Genomic DNA, 21579 nt, shown 5'->3' with positions numbered 1-21579 from the left:
CTGCTTTTAGTCCATCTGCAAATGAACTTCCGCGGGTCTTGTCCTCTCAACGTGCACGTTTTGATCTTTTTCCATTGTTTTCTCCACTTAGAGCTGATATATTCCCAGAGATTGAACTAGAAAACAACAAGTTCCTAAAATTTGGTCAAAAGAAACCTCAAGAAGAGAAGCAGAAAACATTCCCTCTTCCTCCAGAATTAGGAAGGCAGCCCCTGCCTGTGGCATGACATGGTCCTGCGTAGTGCTGTTTTAAAGTTACCCACATTTCAGTGTTTTTTTTCTCTGCCTGTGAAAGTACCTTCAACCTTTAAATCTCAGGAGAAGGGGTGGTGGGCTGTGTCTGCACCTGGAGGAGCTGAATGATACTGAAATGAACTGGTCCTCCGTGTTAGGGGGACTTGGGGTTGTCCCCACTAGCCAGAGAAGGGGCTGGCCCTTCTCCCTTCTCCCACATACAATAAGCTGATGACCCGGAAGAGTTCTTGATTCAAGGAGAAATGTGAGATTCTGTGTCTCCCTCACATGCCTACAGAAAGTGACAGAACCACACCACAAGTTCCAGGCTGTAAAGGGAACAGGACTTTAATATAATATTCAAACATGGCATTTATTATTTACAACAAATAACTACTGTCCCTCCCCAATGGGTTCATAGGTGCTGGGGGATGTCAGGGAGCTGAGATGGGGTCGTCCTCTCTCTCTTGGGCTTCAGGGGACTCCAGGAATCAGCTTACAATGCTCCCCTTCCTGTCAGGTGGGAGGAGCTGGCCCGGTGCATCGCAAGCTTCCCAGCTGTGTCCCCGCTGCTGAGGATGCGGCTGTGATCGGCCACTGGTATGGGGCTCGGTATTGGGGCCTGGGGGCTGAGTAGAAGTGTCGGGTTATCTTGGGGGGCCTCCCTCAGAATCATGGCCACCCACCCTGTCCCCACTGCACTGGGTGCTGCAGACCCTGTGCTCAGTGCTGTTAGCCACCAGTACCCCATTTGTCCCTGCCACGGGAGCAATCGTTTACTATCACCTATTTCACAGAGGAGGAAACGGAGTCTCAGGAAGCTGAAGAGAGTCACCCCAGTCACAGGACTGCTCAGTAGTGGAGCTGGGATCCCAGTGCCAGCTATCGGACTCCCCAAGGACACGCTTAGCTCAAAGCTTTACTGAACTCCTAGGAGTCAGTCACCCCGGCCCAGACACTCACTCACCCCTGAACTTGATGATGGCCGGCTCTTCTTGGTCTTGAATATTCTGCTGGCCAACTAGATCTGGGGATCCAGCAGGCAGGACAGGCTGTAGCTACAGTACAGAGAGGCACCTCTGAGCCTACCAGGAGCCACACCTCAGGTGTCCCCCCACTGCCTGCCCAGCAGCTGGAGTCTGGGTGTCCCAGAGTTCGCCAAGCAATAAGGCCTGGGGCTGAGCAGGGGGCCACGGAGACAGGCTCTCTGGACGGGCCAACATGGAGAGTCCACCCCTGCCCTCACTCAACTCCTGCACAGCCTCAACTATCATTCTCGTTGAGCAGCTCCATGTCCTGGAATCAGGCCCCAAATCGCTCCTCCAGCTCTGGTTGTAATTCTTTGCAACCACTGGGAGCAGCAGCATATCCCTCATGACTCGGTATTCCTGGGACCAGAGGGAAGGAGAGGATGCACACAGGGCCTGGGTGGGGGATGCTGCAGGGGCCTTGTGGGGGGTGAGAGGTGGGGCAGGGGACCAGTCCTGGCAACGCTCCTTCCCACCAGTTCTATCCAGGCTCTACCTGTTCTCAGAATGGGAATAATCAGCCCCTCCTCCAGGAAGTTATCCTTGATGCCATCCTGCCCTCAACCAACCCGCCAATTGGATGGGTCTCCCACTTCTCTGTTATCGAAGTCTTCCACTCAATGTAAGATACAGGGGGTGGAACCAGGGACTGTTCTGCCCAGAGGGTCTCTGATTTCCACCTCCTTTCCCTCCCCTGCAGGGAGTGCCACAGCTGCTCACCTCAGTCCCTTTCTTAAGGTTGATCTCATTCCCCTGGAAGGTGGAGAGCCAGAGTCCATCAGACAGAATGCCATAGACTGACTAACCCCTTATGTCCACCCCTTCTCATGTTGCACTACTGCCAGGTCCCCAGAGGGGGCGGAGCATGCAGAGAAAACAAGACTTGGACCTAGGCCGGGCTCTGAGCTCCAGAGAAGGAGGACATGGCGGGAGGCTGAGGTACCTGGCAGCACAACCCTCTCTGATGACAGATTTGGAGGCTGAGGCCTCAGGCAGAGGGGACTGCTCAGTAACTTATGTGCTGCCTGACTTGGGGGGGGGGCCGACCCCTCTCTCCCTCCATGGGCAGCATGGGAGTTAGAGGCTGAGTCCAGCTCAGATAAAACCTCACGCAGCTGTGCCATCAGGCAGCTCTGAGCTTCCCCAGCCTGGGGAACCGGAATGGGTGTCTCAGGTGGAGCCTCTGTTCACTCATCTCTAAGATGGGCCTGATGCCCCAGCTCCCAGGGGCCACTGCGAGGCTCCCAGGAGAGATGTGTCAAGTGCTGAGAGCTCGGAGCACATTTCGGGGGCTCCCGCATCCCAAGGTTCAGGATCGTGGTCCTTCCTGCCTGGCCTCAGGTTCACCCACCTCGAGATAATCACCCATCGCCAGACGCAGCATAAGCAGGTCACCAAGGAAAGTGCCAAGATAGGGGACGACACCCTGTGACATTGGGGTGCGGGTGGGATGAGCCCTTGCTCTCAAGTCGACCCCCTGCAGACCCTCCCCTGAAAAGTCCACAGCCACAGCCTCCTGGCCCACCCCAGGGTTCCCACGGGGAACAGCCTAGGACCCTTAGCAGCCTCCCCTCAATTCCTCCTTGCTTCACACCCCAAGAACACCACACTCCTCCTCCTCACCTCCCAGGGCAGGCTTCTAGCAAATCACAGGGTATGCGGTCCCTGTCCCTCCCCACAACAAACCCATCCTGCACCAGCTCTTCCAGGCCATCCCGGTCACTTCTACTGGGGGATTCGGACACTGTGGCACCAAGAGAAAGGGCCCTCCTCTCTTGATTTGAGGCCTCCAGCTGGGAGCGCAGAGCCCCTCCCCCACAGGCACACTCACCTGCTGCTGCTGCTGCTCCTTCTCCTGCACTCTATGGGGGCTGATTTCCGAGGGGCAAACGTGGAAGGCCCCTCCTGTCAGGGTCGAGGACAGTGTCAGTGAGGCCATAGTCCCCTCACCGCATTTCTCTCCAGCACCACTCGCCTCCGACACTGGACATCTGACTCGAGTCAACTGGTACCAATGCCACTCCACCCTCCAAGGTCTTGTGATTCCAGAACAAGCCCAGTTTCAACTCTCTGAGTGTAAGCTTGGGCTTGCGTCCTGGACTCCCTGAGCCTGTTTCCAATAGTTTACTATGTAGATTTTATTTCACATTTAGATCCTAACTCATTGGAATTTACATTTGTGTGAGGGATGCAACAGAAGCTGATTTTCTCCTGTTCAAGTGGAAAACCAACTATCCAGGCACCATTCATTGCGTAGGTCTGGCTTTCCCAGTTGACCTGCAATGCCTCCTTCCCCACCTGCTAAACCCTGACAACTACCGCTGCCTCTTGAGCACCCTAGAGCGAGCGGGGTGAGCTCTGCAGCCTTGGCTCCCTGTGTGCGAGGGGCGGCTACCAGCAGAGCCTTCTCCCAAGACAGCAGCAGGCATGCTGCACACAGAAGTGCTCAGGGGCCGTCTGCTGTGAAGCAGGAAACTCCTCATGAAGAGCAGGCAGTGGGGGAGCCCTGAGCCCCAGGACTGACCTCGGCTGGGGGCAGCAGGCTGCTCAGTTAGGGAGCCCCTCCCTTCAGCTCGTCCAGCTCCTCCTTCAGCGTGTGCACCTGGCTGTCGGCAGCTGCCCCTCTTCAGCTCGCTGTCCTTCTCCACCTGCTCCTGCAGGTGGCACACGTGCTCCTGTTCCCCCGGGAGCAGAAGCAGTAGGAGTGCAGCGAGTCGAGGAGTTCTTAGGCCCCAGCGCTGACAGGATGACCCCGCTGAGGGACCTGGGGTCGGTGTTGCTGTGTTCACCCTGCACATCTTCTGCAGCTGGCTCCGGGGTGACATCAGTTGGAGGGTGAAGGGGCTCTGGGAGGGTTTCTATGGTATCATTGTGAATGATGAATGTGGGGGCTCTGGGCCAAGCTCTCATCAGGCCAAAGGCTGGTCCCACTGTAGGTGGGCTCCACATCTCTCTTCAGCCTCTTTCGGTCAACAGCCTCTCGAGGGACAGATGGCCTCTCTTGAGTGTGTGCTGAGGAGAAACTGTAAGAAGGATGCCAGCCAATAAATCTGCATGCCTCAGATCCTGAGGGATAAAGTCACTCACGGAAATGCCACTCTTATCCAGCAGGCCCTGGCTGGGAAGAGGGGGTCTCATCGCCAGCATCTACAGCAGACCTGTTTGCATCTCCCTGGCTGCCTCACGCTGTGGAGACCACACTGTCTCCTGGAGTTCCTTCCAGAGATTCTGTGCCCGCTCCTGACTGGTGGCTTCCTGGGTGGCACTGGGTTCGGGTTTGCCCTGCAGAAGGGCTCGCTTCAATTTGCGGGACCCTGGCTGGGCCCTCAGGTTTTCCCTCGAGGATAAGGATGAACCTGAAGCTCCTTTCCCGTCTGCTTCACTGGCATGTTCCTCTTGTCCCTGGCGGCTATCTTGGTGTCATTTCTTCTGGGGCGGCCGTGGCCTTCAGCTCCTCCTTCTCAGTCAGGTGGAAGATGGAGGGCAAGGCCGTGGGCTTGAACATGTAGTACTGACCCTCCAGCCTGTTCAAGAGTTTTTTTTGGTGAAATGTTCACTACAGATGAAAGAATACTTAGTAGGGTCCAGTCATCCCTGTGAACAGCTTTTAGCAACTGGACAAGACGTTTTGAGTCCTTTATGTGGAGCCTGCAAGGATACATGAAAAAGTAGTTAAAAAGAAAGAATTAAATGTCTCCCCCTAAAATAATCAATTATAAAAGCAAAACAAGTGTTTTTGGGAACACCCACACTTAGGAATTTTGCCCATTTAAAACTTTAGTAAAGATTTAAGGAACACCTCTGCTTGCAAGTTATTACTGTAATAGAAAGATGAAAGACCCACTGTCTACCTTAAGGAGCTGACCATCTGTAGGGCAGAGAAGGAAGGAAGGTGAAGACCTCCTCCCAGGTTGTGGTAAGTGCCCTGTAGGGCCACAGATGCTCGGGCAGAGAGCACAGGATGGCACCAAGACAACAGGAAAGGCTTCAGGAAGCCTCAGAAACAGTTCCTAGAAGCTCATGGCTGTCCAACCCTCCTGCTGTCCCTGGGATGCAGGACTTTGGGTGCTAAAACGGGGAGGATTGGTCCCCCTATTTCAAAGCCAGGCCAGGTGTTGGCCAGCAGAGCCTCCCAGGCACTCAGCAGGGCGCCTGGCCCCAGCTCTACTCAAGCAGCTGAGGATGCAGGACTGCCGCCAAGAGGAGGTCAGCCCCAAGAGCTGTGGTTCTGTGTTCCTCCTGTCCTTCCACTACCAGGAGGAAAACTGCTTCCTGTACCAAGCAACCAGCCCCTGAAATGTACTGACCAAGACACTTCATAATCTTTTCTCCTCATTAAGGTAAAATCTCTATTTAGAGAAAACTATGCACATGGGGAGGAAGGGGGTCTCTCTCGAGGCTTTCTTCTCCTCCTGAGTTCATCTAACCCCCATGAGGCCGGGTGGATACTAGGTCCTCAGGGAGTTCCATGCAACCTGACCTTCTAACATTTCTCAATGCTTTGTGACAGTTACGAAAGGACTCCCACTTCCTTTGCCCCCATACCACGTTAAACAATGACACATGCCAAGAGCAACCTTCTCTGTAGTGTTTTGCATCATTCTCAAAAACAGTAACAAAACTTTTGGGACACAGGCTCTGAAGGAAACTGTCAAGAAAGCATGTTGTCTGACCTCTGAAACAAGCTCACATTACTAGTTCTTTGGATAGATTGTAACAACTTCAGACTTAAAACAAACCACTGTTAACTTTGAATAAGACTAAAGACAACAAGTGGCATTCAGGTCTTGAAAAATTCAATAACAACCTGCAACATGAAACAAAAGGATCTGCCAAGAGGTTTTCAAAGTAGAATGTCTTCGGTGCACTGTTCTGGGACCTCCATTGCAGAGTCTGCAGGAAAGGACTCACTCAACTGGCTGAATTCCAGAAGCCCTCATGAAGGGAGCCAGGCCAAGGGGAAGGCAAACCCCTCATCCTGCTGTGGGATCCCAAGGAAGAAGTGAAGAGAGGAGCCCCTTCCCTGAGTCCCCAGGGTAAGCCTCCCAGTGAGGAGTGGGTTGCAACCTCCTCCACCCAGGATGCTGTCACATGCAGAATCTGCAGAGTCAGACGCCTCTCCAGGACTCACCTCCAGTGCAGAGCCACCTTTCCCTGCACTGCCAGGACCCTTCTAGCAACAGAGCATCTGAGAGGCGTGTCAATTTGGAGGTAGAAGCTGCATTTGCTCAGCCACATTCCTGATCTCAGAGATCAAGGCAGGCTCCCTGCCATCAAAAGAGCAGAAAAGTCACGGCAAATGCAAGAAGATAGTGACCTAAGAAAGAGTGTTTCCAGAATACCCTGTTTCTTGACATTGTTGGCCCCAGCCTGAATCAGTGGAGAGCAGAGTGGCCAGGGGGTGGGGGTGACAGTGTGGTGGAGGCCATAAGGTGGGTGCCAGTGGCCATGGGATGGCCGCAGTGGCCCGAGGTGCCCAGAGCAGAGACAGTGGCACAGACCAAGGCCACATAGCGCCTGGCGCTCACTCACCTTCTGGACCGGCCCCGAGGCCCCAAGCACAGAGTGCTGCCTGCCTTGGGCTGGAACACCAGGGGGGCTGACTGGGCGGCAGCAGCTGGTTACCTGTGGAAGGAGATGACTGTTTCTCCTCGTTGCCCAGTGGTGGGAGCAGTTTGCGGCAGTGCAGTGATCACCATCCCGGGCCTCAGGCTGTCATGCTGCCAGGCTCCGGCCCCCTCCTCTCCACCCCACAGTGGGACTGCCACAAGAGTAGGGCTCGAAGTGACACTGTGCAGCAAGTGGGAGCTGGTCCCCACGCCCCGCAGGATGGCAAGATGGCGGCGCGTGCCCATCTGTCCTCCGTAAAGCAAGATGGCCACATCTGTGGGCCTAGGCAAACTGACGCCTGATGCACCCACCCTGGGGGAGCGCTGCCAAAACGCGTCTGTTCCGCTGCCCTGATGGGTCACTGCTGCAGTGTTCATAGCAAATGACCCAGACCGAGGGGGGAGGGACAATGTGGCCGGCCCTCCGAGAGGGGCCCCGCCGGACGCCAAGATGGTGACCGATGCACTTCCGTCCACACTTCTGGCCCTGCCCACGTTGCTCACCTGGATTGGCCCCAGTGGTTGAGCATCACATTCTGCTCATTCTCCTGGGCAGCGGGGAGAGGGACGCGGGTAGGGACACCTGCACCGGTCGGCATGGAAGACTGTGCTCACCTGGACTCTTAGCCGCTGGGACTGGCTGGCATGGTTTGGGGCGGGGCCGTTGGGGGCAGCAGCTCCTCAGGTGGAGTGGGTGGGGGCAGCTCCCATAGTGAGACCGGTGTGTCTGACAACCAGGTCCCTGCGGGTCTGGACGCTCTTTCCATCCACCCTCGGTGCTCTGCCACTGGCCTGACAAGCCCATGGCTGCTGGGGCAGGAGGGGCAGCAGGGAGTCAGGGAGGGGAGGGGGGTGCTGGGCGGGGCTGGGGCAATGGTTCTTGGGAGGCTTTTTCCTTCCCCGCCAGGATTAAGAAGTCCCTTCTCTGGAAGTGGCTTTGGATCCAACCACACAATCCCTGTCTGTGTGCAGAACTCTTGCCCTGGTCTCACCCCTGGCAAAGATTTCTTGCTTTGACCAAACTTTAGTCAGGCTCCTGAACCTTCTTGTAGGCCTATCTGTGCACTTCCTTGTAAAATCCAGTTTTAGCAAGAACCTTGCTAAGTCAGTTTAACCAGAACACCCACCCGTATGTCTGATCACCATCGAGATGTGCTCAGGCTCCTCCTCCTCCTCCACCATCCCTCAGGTGGTGTCTGATCACTCTGGCCTCTCTTTGGTAAGAATCCTGTTAGGTCAGGTTAGCCAGAAACCCCAACACTTGTTTTTTCTCTTAGTAATTTTCCATCCCCTGACCCCCACCATGCTGCCTGGCCATGAATTCCCACTTGCCCATGCTGCATTCAGAGTAGAGTCCAATCTCATTTCTCCCCCGCTGTGAATCCCATCACGGTGGTCCCTACGTATCACAGTGGTTCTGAATAAAATATGCCTTACCATCTTTGACAGGTGTCATTAAATAATTTTTCTTTAAAACCTCCAACCACAACAAAAACCCAGACCAGGCTCCTTTCCTTGCTCCCTCAAGCCATTTCAGAGCTACTTCAGATTCTGGCCCTGCTTTCCTCAGAGACCTCTATTATGCGAGTCATAAGACTTTTCCTAACTTTGGTGCGTGTGTGGAGGGGGGCACACACCAGCATCAGTCTCTCCATGGGAACCACAGCACTTGCCAGTGAGCAGTCATATTTTGAAAGGAATCTCTTTCTCTGAGTGGTAGGTCTCAACAGCGGACTCAAAATATTCAGTGAACCATGTTGTAAACAGATGTGCTGTCATCTAGGCTGTGTTGTTCAATTTGAGCAGTGACTTTAACTTAAAGTCAGCAGATGCATTATGTCTAACAAGAGAGTGAGCCTGTACAAAGGCCCTAGGGTGTGGATCGGAGGGAGAGGGGAGAGAACAGGATCAGTTAGAGGACCAGAGGTCAGAATGTGTGACAGGATTTGGAGAAGGAGCCAGAGCAGTCAGTAACAGCACAGCAGCCAGGTCAATGTCCCGCACACCATATCTGGGAGTCAGGACCATCTCCTAATCGCAGTCAGTGGGGGACCCTCATTTCTGGTTGGATCTCTTGGGGACAAGAAGGCAGTGTCTTACCACATCTGTCTGTCCACATCTACCAGACCCTGGCCAGGGAGTGTGAAGTGCTGATGCAGAAGTACCTGCACCTGCTGCAGATCGTGGAGGCGAGAAGACAGTGGCCAAGCAGCTACGGCAGCAGATCGAGGATGGGGAGATCAATATCGAGTGGCTGAAGGCAGAGGTGACTGCTGGCTAGGGGTGCAGAGGAGGCTGGCCAGGGGGCCCAGGGCACAGGCCAAACACCTCACACTCTGGGCTCCTGCAGGATCGGGGGGGCACATGACCGACAGGGGGACCAGCTTCCAGCCACAGCTATGCCAGCCTAGAAACTTAAATTTAGTGATGCTGGCAGAGTGGGAAGGGCCTTAGTCAGATCTGAGTTCAGATCCTACCTCTGCCACTTGACGGTTGCAACCTGGAGTACATCCCCCCATCCTCTGTGCCTCAATTCCTTCATCTATAAAACAGCCTTTTTATACTTGCCTGACAAAGTTGTGAGGATTGAGTGAGGTTATTTATGGGCGAGTTTTTAATTACTCTGCTGATGACCACATTGACTAAGCATTCCCACATTATCAGCTGAAGTGTCCGGGGACACAGAGTTACTGGTGAGTCATCATAGTGTGGGCTGCTGGCTAAGTTCTAAGCAGTCGTTCCCTCTGCCTGTCATAAGAGCTCCTACAGCGGCTTGCCGGGCATCGGTCTGGAGGCCACGCTGTTCCTAGGTTAAGGCTTCTAGAACTTCACTACTCAAAATGTGGTCCATGAAGCAAGAGCATGTTAGAAATGCAGAATCTCAGGCCCTGCCCAGACCTCCAGAATCAGAATCTGCACTTTCACAACATCCCAGTTGATTGCCATTTACATTAAAGCTTGGGAGGCGCTGGCTCTCTGTCCCTTAGACGCCCCTCACCAGCTGTCTACCCCAGCGCCAAATGATGTGATTGCCTCTCCCCCCTCATCTCACCAGTGCGCATCAGATGCTCAGAGCAATTTGGCCACATCACATAAGGACCGAGGACTCTGAGCTGAGGATGGGAAAATGGAAACAGATTCTAACCAGGGTTGGCTGCATGATTTGTAGGGCCTGATGCAAGGGAAAAATGCAAGGCCCTGGGTGGAATCGGGGAAGTCGACCTCCCCTTCTCACAGCCCACCCACCCACCCATGGCAGACAGGCGACCCCCCAATATCAACCTTCAACTTCCGCTAAACTCTGTGCCATGATACACTTGGTACCTAGATGAGGGGTGGGCAAGATGCTCATGCTGAGTCACCCACCTAGTGCCCAGGCATTGTCTCCTTGCCTTGCCCTGAGACAGGATCGGGTGTTCACTGCACCCGCCATTTCTGCACCTACCCCAAGGCCCCTTCAGAGGGTGGAGGGTGACTCACTGTGGAATGTGAGTCTTCCTGGCTGACTCCACCCATTTGCTCCCAGACAGAAGATAGAGGAGGTCATGGGTTCTGGGGGTGCCGGCATGTGTGGAGCAAGCAGCTGAGACACCATCCCAGGGAGGAAACAGTAGGCAGGAACACATGAGGGCTGAGGCTCCACGCCCCTGGGGTGCGCTCCATTGTTCCATCAGATGTTTCTCATGAAAACAAATTCAAAGAGAAATAATAACTTCAAGGTTGCAACTGCAGAACTTGAAGCCCCAAGCATGGGGCCTTCTGAGCACAGGACCCCATCACATGACTTTGAAGCCAGCTCTGCCTGGAATGTTCAACGCTCTGAAGTTGCTAATTCCACCTTACGGTGCCGCTGCCAAGCTCTGAACTAATGATCACATCAGCTTGAAACTTGAGCTTGAACAAAAGTTTCAGATTCCACACACCTCCTCTACACTGCAGCAGGCACTGTCAGAGATGCTTTCTTAGTCAGTCCCCATAACCATCCTCATAGGTTGGAATGAGGAAGCAGGCTCAGAGAACTCAAGGCACCTGACCAAGCTCACACAGCTGGGAGGTGGCAGAGCCAGGACTAGAACCCAGGTCTGTGTCTCTACTTGCCAGTCTTGCCACTCTACTTGTGGGTCCTGGGATCGGGTCTTGTCCCGTGTCTAAACCATCTAGTTCATTCTGAGATCTATCCTAGCCCTACACATATCCCTGAAACCAAGCTGAGTCCTTACTAAGGACGAAGGAATAGGTCTAAGGACCAGTACCAGGTTAGTGGCTTCATGATCAAGGGTGTCATTCACTCACTCACTCATTCACTAACTGCCTAAAATCTGCTGACCACTGCCTCATCCTCTTCCCCAGGCTCCTCTTCCCCCATCACTCGGGGCTCCAGCCAGTGTCCCCGGTCATGAGCTGTGCACACCTTGGCCTTTGCATATGCTGGGGCTTCTGTATGGAGTGCCCCTTCCACCTCCACGCTTCCCTGCCTGGTGGAATCCTACCAAGCTCAAATGCCTCCTCCTGGGGACTCTCATCCCAGAATGTGCTCCATGACCCCTGCTGCCACAGCTTTCCCACCCTCAGCATGCCATGGCAGAGCCGGCTCCTCAGGTGTCTGTCCCTCACCTGGTCTGGTGGGACTTCCTTGAAGGCAGGGGTGTCCTTTATCACTCTGTCCTTTCTGCCTCGCACATAGTAGGTACTCTGTAAGGACTTGATGAATGAATGGACATCAGGTTCTGTGGGAGGCAGTAAAGAGATGGAAGCTTCTAGCCTTGAAGTCTGATTGTGATAGAGTGTGATTGGCACCATAATAGAGCTTGCAGTGTGAACCCAGGTAGAAAACGAGTCATTTTATGGCCAAAGAAGGTGTGGGTTCATGTCGCATATGGCCTTGAAAGGTTTCGGGGGTTGGGAGGCCAGAGAAGGGGTGGGTGCAAAGGGCAGGGCCCTCTCTGGTGCTGGAGAGCACAAAACTGGTCAGTTTTGGTGAAAGTATGTGTGTGTGTGTTTGTGTCAGCGTGGCAGCAGAGGCCTTTGTGGTGGGAATTAGGAGCAACGTTTCCAACTGAGTATATTACTCTCCAGGGAAAACGATATTTTTAAGTAAGGCTTTTTTGTGTGTGTGTGTGAGGAAGATAAGCCCTGAGCTAACATTCATGCCAATCTTCCTCTTTTTGCTGAGGAAGACCGGCCGTGAGCTAACATATATTGCCAGTTCTCCTTTTACTCCCTAAAGCCCCAGTACATAAGTGTATATCACAGTTGCACATCCATCTAGTTGTCGTATGTGGGACGCCGCCTCATCATGGCTGGACGAACGGTGCGTCAGTGCGCGCCAGGGATCCGAACCCGGGCCACCAGTAGCGCAGCGGGTGCACTTAACCACTAAGCCATGTAGCCGGCCCCTAAGTAAGACTTTGCAAGATCAGCTTGGTAAACCTTTCTGGCTGTAGTCTTTCTCTCTCTCTCTCTCTCTCACTCCCTCACTCTCTCACTCTCACTCTATCTCTCTCTCTCTCTCTCTCTCTCACACACACACACACACACACACCCTGCAGAGCAGAGGGCACTTGTGTGTTCTGGAGGGGCTCCAGGAAGTTGAAACAGAGCCCATTTCCCAAGAAGTAGGCCATCAGGTAGGCAGGAGGTGCTGAGGAGCCAAGTAAGTGATGAATGATGCCCGTGACAAAGACAGAGGGTCATAGAACATCAGAGCTGGGAGGGATCTGAGAACTGGGAGGTCCACAGAAGAGGAAAGGACTTATCCAAGGTCACTCCAAGGTCACTTCCAGCGCTGGAATCCAGGCTTAACTTTGGGTCTCCTGGCTGTAGATCCGTGGCCTGTGCCTGCCACACACGTTATTCCTTCCTTGCTGGGGAGACGGGCCATATAAAATGTGCATATTCAGGAAACACTGTGTCACCTGATAGCCAGAAAACTTCCTCAAGCCCCATCCCACGTATTCCTGAGGATTTTCAGGGTCTTCCATTTTCCTGGCCACATCTGGCTTCCAATTCTGCTCTCCTGGCTTCTTGTATCACTTCTCACAGTGCCAGTCTCCACTCAGTCTTGACTGCTCCTTGCCCCCTTGTGGTCGCTCCATGTGTCCGTCAGGTGGAACTAGATTCTGCTGCAATTACAAGCAGCCCCCAAGTCTCAGAGGCTTAAAACAACAAAGAATGCTTTCTCTCTCACACTGTGTATCCATTGTGTGTTCTGCTCCACAAAATTCTCACTCAGAGTCAGGGACACAGGCTGACGGGGCTCCCACCATCAGGAAATTCACCAGTCCCAGGGCAGGGGAAGGAATGTGGCAAATGATGCCTGACAACTCTGCTCAAGTTTTATTGGACACAACGAGTCACATGACCGCACCCGACTTCAGGGCCCTGGGCAGTACAGTCCTGCCCTGACCCAGGAGGAGAACCAGAGTATCCAGGAAAGCCCTAATGACGCCCAGCTGGCTCTTCCTTCACTCCCCAAGCCCCCAACATGGGCCAAGTATGGACCAGACTTTCTGAAAGGCTTAGATGCACTCGAGGGGGTTTCCAGTACTGAAACAGAAAACAGCTGAAAGCTGAATAGAAGACATCCTTGCCCTCCTGTCACTCAGCCTTTCCTGCTACAGGGATTTCTTGCTGACCTCCTCTCCTCACGCTGGCCTCTCTCCACACTCTCCCAATTGTCATTTTGTTGGTGGTGGGGGGGTGTTCATAATCCCTTTATCTGCCAAGACCCTCGCCTTACATCCAGTGATGTGCTGGAGCTGGCTCACACCAACTTGCAAGTCGGTTGTGAAATTTTCAAGAATCTTGCAAGCTTGTTATTCACTCTTTGGTAGCTTAAAATGGGCCAAGGTAGGAATGTTTACAGCATGGAAATTGGCCAGTGCTACCAGTCAGAGTTTTTCTTTCAGAGAGCTGGTCATTAATCCTTTACCAATATACCCTTGTCTACACATTTTTTCAGGATCAGCTAAATACTTTGCTGGGCCCATTGCAAATTGAAAATGCAGGGCTCTTAAGAATTTCAAGGCAACAACAGCAGAGCCTTAAACCAGGCATTAGGCCCTTCTTAGCAGGCTGTGCACAGGTCAGACATCGAGGACACTGGCCCTGTCTCTACTCCCTCTATACCCTCTACACTCAGAGCCCCCACCAGCAGCCAACTCTCCCTAGAGGTAACGGGAGATCACACCCAAACAAAAGCAAAGTTATTAAGCAAAACTGTCCAGCTCTGCTCAGTCTCTTCTCTCCCATCTAAAGAGTCCTCTTGGGCTTCATCTTTTGTAACCAAAAAGCTACAAGGACCATCTAAAACAAAGGGAACATCCTCTTCTGAGAAGAATCCTAACCTCCTCTAGAATCCTCAGTTTGGCACCATTTCATTGTTTTAATAGTTATTTTTCTCCCATTTATGATTGGAAGTAAGTTGGGACGGCTCAGGCAGCCCAAAGGGAAGGGTAGGAATTTAGAGGTGGTCATGGTATTTTCCTGGCTTGGGAGCACTCAGAATCCTGGAAGGCTGACTCTGCAAGAAACTGCACAGATCTTTAGTTCAGGGTTTGTGGTAAAACTGTAGCCTTGGGATCATGTTTACAAACCAACTTTGACATGGAGAGGGCCACCTTGACCCCTCCCCAGGCAGCCCCTCTGCAGGGCTCACTCCATGCCTTGAGTCCTGTTTCCCATGTTCCTCCTGCCATCCCCACCCCTGCTGCCCTGAACTCAACACCCTGTTGTACTCTGCATCTTTGTTCACATCATCCCTTCTGCTCCAATTCCTTCTATACTCTAGCACACATGTTGAGTTTCTTTTTTTTGTGTGTGTGTGAGGAAGATCAGCCCTGAGCTAACATCCATGCCAATCTTCCACTTTTTGCTGAGGAAGACTGGCCATGGGATAATATCTGTGCCCATTTTCCTCCACTTTTATATGGGACACAACCACAGCATGGCCTGACAAGCGGTGCATCAGTTTGGATCCCGGGCCGCCAGCAGCGGAGCTCATGCACTTAACTGCCACAGCACGGGGCCAGCCCAATTGGGCTCCTGTTTTGTCCTTCAAAACCTCTGGGTAGCGCTTGTGGATTCCATGGTGAGACCCTCCCACTGCATTAGGGGCCCACCTCTGTTCTGGCCTCACCTTGTTGGAGTATAAGTTACCTCTGTGGGTTTCTGACCCTTTTCTTAGGCTGGAAGCTCCTCCAGTGAAGGGATCTGACTTATCCCCCTCTGGCTGTCTCACCCATGCCCAGCATGGTGCCACCACACGAAATCCATCAGGACATTTTATATGGCCCGTCTCCCCAGCAAGGAAGGAATAACGTGTGTGGCAGGCACAGGCCACGGATCTACAGCCAGGAGACCCAAAGTTAAGCCTGGATTCCAGCGCTGGAAGTGACCTTGGAGTGACCTTGGATAAGTCCTTTCCTCTTCTGTGGACCTCTCAGTTCTCAGATCCCTCCCAGCTCTGACATTCTATGACCCTCTGTCTTTGTCACGGGCATCAAAGGGAGACAGAGATGGGCATCTCTTAGGCTTGGAAGAGGCCAGAGGGAATGGAGAAGGAAGGAGAGAGAACTGAGTTGTGTGGCAGCTGTTTGAAAAACAGGAAGTACAGAGATCTTTAGCAAAACCTTGACTGCTAACAAAAGAGAGAAAACCATGGACTAATTTCTCCATCAATGACTGCACCGACTAAATGCATTCTGGATTAAAGACACTGTCTCCAGAGAGGGGACTGTGGTGGGGCAGGAGCGAACGAGCAGTGCCGCCGAGGGATGCGGCAAATGAGGGTTTGCCTCTGATGGGCCAAGAAGGCCAGACTGTGGGATGGCAAGTGGGCAGGGCTCAGCTGAGACGCCAGACATTGAGCCAGGTTGGGTAGCCAGAGCTGGACTCTAGCCGGCGAGTTGGGATAATAAGCCGAAGTCCCAACTCTCCGTGGTCATCGTTGACAAGGGTCAACTGAGCAGGCCTTGGACCTCAGCCAAGCCAACCTGGATCCAAAGCAAATGCATCCTCAGAAGGAACATTCAGGATAAGGGAAAGGCTGTCTCTGTGATCTCAGAGGGGCTGGGGTTCCTGCGGCCATCCTGACATTGGCTTCTAGCAGGGGTGGGCCATGGCCCAAGGCTTCTGCAAGGTCTCCAAGCTCACAGCTCTCCAGAGCATTGCCCACCCAGCACAATCCTTAAATCAGATTCCCAGACTGCCAGTGTTGCCTGTGCAGGGAGCAGAGCATCTGACCTGACTACATCTGGTTTTTGCTCTGGTCCCTGGGGAGTAGATGTCCTGTAGATGCCTCTGAGAAGAGCGCCATCAGTTTTACATACAGACTACATTTACCCACACACCCACACCCACACGCATACCCCACAATCCTAAAGAGAAAAGGCTACCACGTGCAAATCCCAGAACTGGCAAAGAGAGCAGACTGGCATGGGGGTGATGACATCAGGGCAGTGAGGGTGCTGACTGGGCATCCACGTGTCTCTGAGCTCTCCATGAGCCTGTGTGTGAGTCCCTTAGCTCTTTAGAGTTCAGATCCAAGAACAGCCATTATTTCATGTGCCTAGGTTCTCAGAGAATGGAAAAATAGAAAAGCCTGCATTGACACTGAATATTTCTCCATTAGATATTTTCAGCAGCTCTTCAAGCACAGGCTGGTGTAGTTTTAGCAACCCGGAAGTGGAGAGTGGCTAACTGTCCCATTTTGCTTTCAAAGTGCTCCATTCGGTCAATTGTCAGAGCCCATTCATCCTGTGCTTCAGCAAGTGGCCTTGAGGGGACAAAGCCACATGCCCTGGAAAGGGAGGGGAGCTGGCTCTGTGGCATGTTTGTGATTTCCTGAGCTACTATCTTTGGACGTGTGCCACACAGCTCAAGGGTGTCTCTGTGCCCACTAAGCACGTTCCACCCCTGCTCTTGTTGTACTGAGAAAGTGAGACCCCAGGGTGGGGGTTTGCCCTCAGGGCACAAACTGCTGGGAGAGGAGACAGCCCCGTGGCAGCTCACAGAAGAGGAAAGCACCAGGGGACTCCAACAGCCAAAGTGCTGGGTCATCATAGAGGGAGGGAGCAGAGAGCACACGTGGAGAATGGGACTAGGGAGGGGCATCTGATGTGGCAGAGAAAGACAGAGACCACTGCAGGGATATGAGGATAGGCTCCTACGCTGGGACTGCCCTGACTCCCGGGGGCTTCACTCTTTCTCTCTGGGTCTGTTTTCCTGTCTACAAATGGGGTGCACGACAGAGTCCCTTTGGCTTCCCCTCTGTCGTTCAGCTCAAACACCAGACACATTGGGGTGGTTCCCAGGTCTCCAGGGTGGTAGGAGCTGAGGGTGATGAACAAGAACAGAGGAGGAACAGTTGGGAGGGGAGGGGGCTGCAGGAAGTCTCTCTGGTATCCTCACAGCTCATCCTGGGAGAGGAGACTCGGGCTGTGTTCTGGAGCTGGCTGGCTGGGGAGCATGGGCGGGGAAGAGGGTGCTGGGAGGGGAGCCACGGCAAATGTGGCTGCCAGGGGTGCTCAGAGGCCCATTACCCAACCTGGTGCTAAGCTGCCAGTGAGAAGGCATGATACCCAGGGCTCTTTAGGTGGTGACAGGGCACGTGCTTGGGAGAATCTGGGTGTTTTTGCTTTTCTAAGTTGTCCCCCCAAAAGGGGGTGGTCGAGAGGTAGTCTTTACTGAGCAACTTCTCTGTACCAGGCCCTCAAATTGTCCCATTACTTACAGGAGTGACGTCATTTCACCTTCATATTTTACAGGAAAGACCTGAGGTTCAGAGATATTAGGCATCTTGCTGGAGGTCACACAGCTGAGAAGCAGGATAAGGTGGATTTGAGCCTGATCTGTGTGGGTCTCAACCCCTAGCTCTTTTCACATCATCAGTGGCATTTCCTCTGAATTCTCCAGAGCCCTGAGTTCCTCTAAGATCCCTTGTGGTCACCGCAGCAGGTGGACACTGACGGTGCCAGGAAGGCTGGCAGCGAGAGAAGCTCCCGTCCTCTGCCAGCTTCTGGGGCGTGTGATCCATGCTTAGAAAAGTCTATGTTTGGTTTAGTGCTCTGCTGTCACCATCTTGGAATTTTGTCATTTTTTAAGAAGGGGTCCTGCATATTTTCTCTGCACTGGGCCACAAGTTACATAGTCCATCCTGCTGATGGGGTTTTCACATAAGGTGTCACTTGAGAAAGGCTGCTCGAGTCCCACCGGTGGTGGCAGCCCCTGCCCTCTCCCTAGTCCCCTCAGCTCTGCTGGACTTGTGGGCGAGGCCTTGGAGGGGCAGGAACTCCGTGGCCAGAGCTTACCCTGTGGTTCCTCTGTCAGTGAGGCCATCGTGTGTTTGCACCAGATCTTGACCAAGGCCTGAAGACCTGCATCTCCAGCTGGCCCTCTGGGATCTGGGTGAGCAGGCAGCCCTGGCAGAGGTCCCCAGCCCCACCTGCACCAAAATCCACCTGAGAAGTCCCTCTCCAGGGCCCACTCCTCCAGGCTGGCAGCACTTCCATCCTCCCGGGGTGTAAAACACACCTTAAAACACACAGAATCCCTCAGAGGGAGCAGAAGAGGAAAGACAAGTTGGCAAAAGCTGTTTTTCTAGGAGGAAGTGATATATTTTTAGTTCCTTATCTACTTTTCCCTTTTAAAAATTATATATATGAACCCATTTGAGAAAATTTGACAATCTAGAGAATCAGAAAATGTTCAAAGCTATATCAACCATAGTTCTCCTTCCCAAAGATAACCATTGTAAACACTTTGTTGTGTTTTCTTCAAATTTTTTTCTATGCACAGACCTTGGGATGTTCCCCCCGCTTTATTTACATAATATCACATATATGAATGTTGAATTTGAATCTTGATGTGTTTGTTTTTTTACTTAACATTATAGCACAAGTGTTTTCTCATGCTGAAAGTATGCTTTTTGATGGCTGTATGATCCTCCAGTACCTGTGAGCATGCCATCATCCATGCAGCCATCTCCCATCATTGGCTCTTAAAGTTGTTGCAAATTTTTCTTACTAGAAACACTCATCTCTGCAACTGAAATGTTCATATGAGAGAATGTCTCCTTGGGACAGGTTTCCAAAAGTAGAATGACTGAAACAAAAGGTAGAAGCACGGTCAAGGCTCCCAATCCTTCCACCCTGCGTCACTGCTCTCTGAACTGACTGCACCGCCCTGACGGCCCCGAGGGCTGCACAGTAGGACCACCTGCATCGCGCCTCTCCCACACTGAGTGTGACATTTTCTTGTTCACTTCCCTAAGTCAGAGAGCCCCGCTTTTCCCCCAAGGTCACAATGGGAAGCGGCCCTAGAAAGACGAGGTCTGCACTTCCTGTAGTTGCGTGGGTGATGGTGCCGTCCCATGGGTAGTGGAATGTCCTGTGTAAGCTCCCACTTAGAGTTTATGGCAAAGGAGGCATGTTTTTCTTTAATGGAGTTTATAAGCAGAGGTTTCAGTGGACCCATCCCCGCCAATCAAGTACTGAAGGGCAGGTTTGGGGAGATTGGCTGGGCTTTTGGGAGCTGGAAGGCAGGGTATTGTGTTTCCAAGAGGTTGGGACAGAGCAGGCCAGCAGCAGACCCAAGTTGCTGAGCCTGGGGAGGTGTGGAAGGACAGGGACAAATGGATAAAGGGACAGACAGCTGAAGGGACGTGACTCGGGAGGGCATGTCTTGTGGAGGGAAGCCCTGGAATGGGGGACTCAGGAGACCTGGTTCCAGGCCAGCTACTGACTCACCTTATGACCTCGGATGGGTCACTTCTGTCACTGGTGGGGCACTCTGGGAGGGAGGCCTCTTGGGGGAGCCAGGGCTGAGGGGGATGTGGAGCTGCAATTCAGTGACTACAGAGGCCTCAGCTGAACCCCCAAAACTCCGGAGCTGGGTAGCCCTTCAGACCCTTCAGGTGGCGAGGCACACCACAGCACCCACAACAGCCCTCTCCGACCTTCCAATACACAGGTGTCAGACAAGATGGGGCCCCATGTCTATAAAGATCTGTGACTCTGATGGTGTCCTGATGCCTGAGGCCAACTATCTGGCCCTGGATACGGCAGTGGTGCCAGAGTCATCCTCAAAGGCAAGGGTGTCTCTGGGTGGGAGCTCTGAACTAGGTCTTGACCTCTGTGGGTGGGGCTGGGTGACCAAGGGCTTGTGGAGCCACTCCTCGTGTAGACCCATTAGACATCCTGCTGCCCATGGTCAATTTCTATCAGGAGTTGGTCTCCAGCTACCAGTACAGCCTGCAGATCTTGGCCCACTGCAAGCAGAACAGTGACTTTAACAAGCTGCTGAAGCACTACGAGGCCAAACTGACTGCAAGGAGAGAGTTCTGGAGATCTTCCTCACTGACTCCATGTTCCAGCTGGCACCTAGCCCTGTCCTTGAGGGCACATGCCTTGGGAGCCTTCTGGGGGTCCATGGCAGTGAGGGCCCCAGCTGGAAGCAAGCCACAGCTGGGGGCACCATGGAGCCATGGCCGGGAGAGCCCAGACCCTAACAGGCCCCAGTTCTGGGCTGCCTGGAGAATGGGGTTAGAGCCAGCCCTTGACCCAGCGGACCGCAGGGCTGTCCAGCTCCACAGAGCATGCAGTGTGGGAAGGTGAGGGGGAGCTCCTGGTACTGAGCCCACCTCCAGGCCCTTTCTCCTGCTGGCTTAGAGCATCAAGATCTGGGCTCTTGCCCCAAACAAGACCCTGGAAGATCCTCCACATTAGAGTCTGAGATCAGAAGTGCTGTGGGTGTCCGTCCTCATCCCTGCTCATGGGAGTGCTGGTTGCTGAGAGAACCATTCTCCGTCCACTTGGTCACTCTCTCTCCCTCTCTACATTGCTGTTTTCTCTCTGACTTACTTCATCACTGTCTCTCTCCTTGCCTCTGTCCCTATCCCCCTGCCTCTCCCTGCCACAGATTCCCAGGCACATTCTGACACTGCACGAGCTCCTGGCCCACTTTTCACTAGCACATAGAGCCAACAGACTGGACGATGCCAGGGCTAAACTGGGGGAGCTGTCTGGGTGAGCCCGGCTCCGGGGTGCCCCCATCAGTGGAAAGGCCAGGGCTAAGGATGCTCCCCAGCAGGAGTTTCCTGAGCCCCAGATGCTAAAATATCATGTTCAGGTTAGGATCCCAAGGGGTGGGTGTTGGGGCACCCCCAGCTTGCCCCACCTGGAAGCAGGGTCTCCGGAGCAATCTGAGTTTTTCACAGCTCAAGCTCAGGGGGCAGTTGGTGGGATGGTGTGTGTGGTGTGCTGTCCCTGGCACAGATGGGGTTCGAGGAAGGGCCCTGGGCACTCACGTGGGCCCATCTGCCAGAGCAGGGATCCGCCCAGGGACTCGCAGGCACTCTGCCAACTTCCCCTGTTCTCCAGTGTCAGTGTCTCACAACCTGTGGTATAGGAGCCCCAGAGGGGGTCCTGGCTGATGGGCCTTCATGTGCCCAAGGGTGCAGTCACAGCAGGCAGTGTCATGGATGGACAAACACCTGACTTTTCCAGTGTCAGAGGCCCCAGCCCTCTGGTCAAGGCCCCTCCGCTGCCCCTCATTCAGTCTCCAAAGCCCAGGGGGATCCTTCCTCTGCCAGGGCAGAAGCAGAGGGACCAGGGAGGAGGCTCCTACAACAGCCCAGGCAGCAGTTGACGGTGGCCTGCACCAGGTGGTGGCAGTGGAGGTGAGGAGGAGGTTCAGATTCGAGGTGTGTT

At 53.5% G+C, this 21579-nt stretch overlaps 1 long non-coding RNA gene across 2 annotated transcripts in view; it reads right to left on the bottom strand.

Annotated features, from left to right (window-relative positions):
* Nucleotides 1-3382: 3382 nt before the first annotated feature.
* LOC131406532 (uncharacterized) overlaps nucleotides 3383-21579 on the bottom strand; it is a 36271-nt gene continuing 18074 nt past the window's right edge. Inside the window, exons 1-3 of one of the 2 annotated variants that reach the window (XR_009220171.1) lie at nucleotides 7487-7610; nucleotides 6795-6887; nucleotides 3383-4910 (exon numbers count right to left, since the gene is read on the bottom strand). This is a non-coding gene — a long non-coding RNA (uncharacterized LOC131406532). Of the gene's footprint in view, nucleotides 4911-6794; nucleotides 6888-7486; nucleotides 7611-21579 lie in introns of those variants that run through there. The other variant, XR_009220172.1, reaches the window with a different exon arrangement.

The sequence above is a fragment of the Diceros bicornis genome, chromosome 5 (genome assembly GCF_020826845.1).
Source record: "Diceros bicornis minor isolate mBicDic1 chromosome 5, mDicBic1.mat.cur, whole genome shotgun sequence".
Taxonomy (NCBI): Eukaryota; Metazoa; Chordata; class Mammalia; order Perissodactyla; family Rhinocerotidae; genus Diceros; species Diceros bicornis.
Note: the sequence above shows the minus strand (reverse complement) of the source record. Positions and strands in the feature narration are given on the sequence as shown.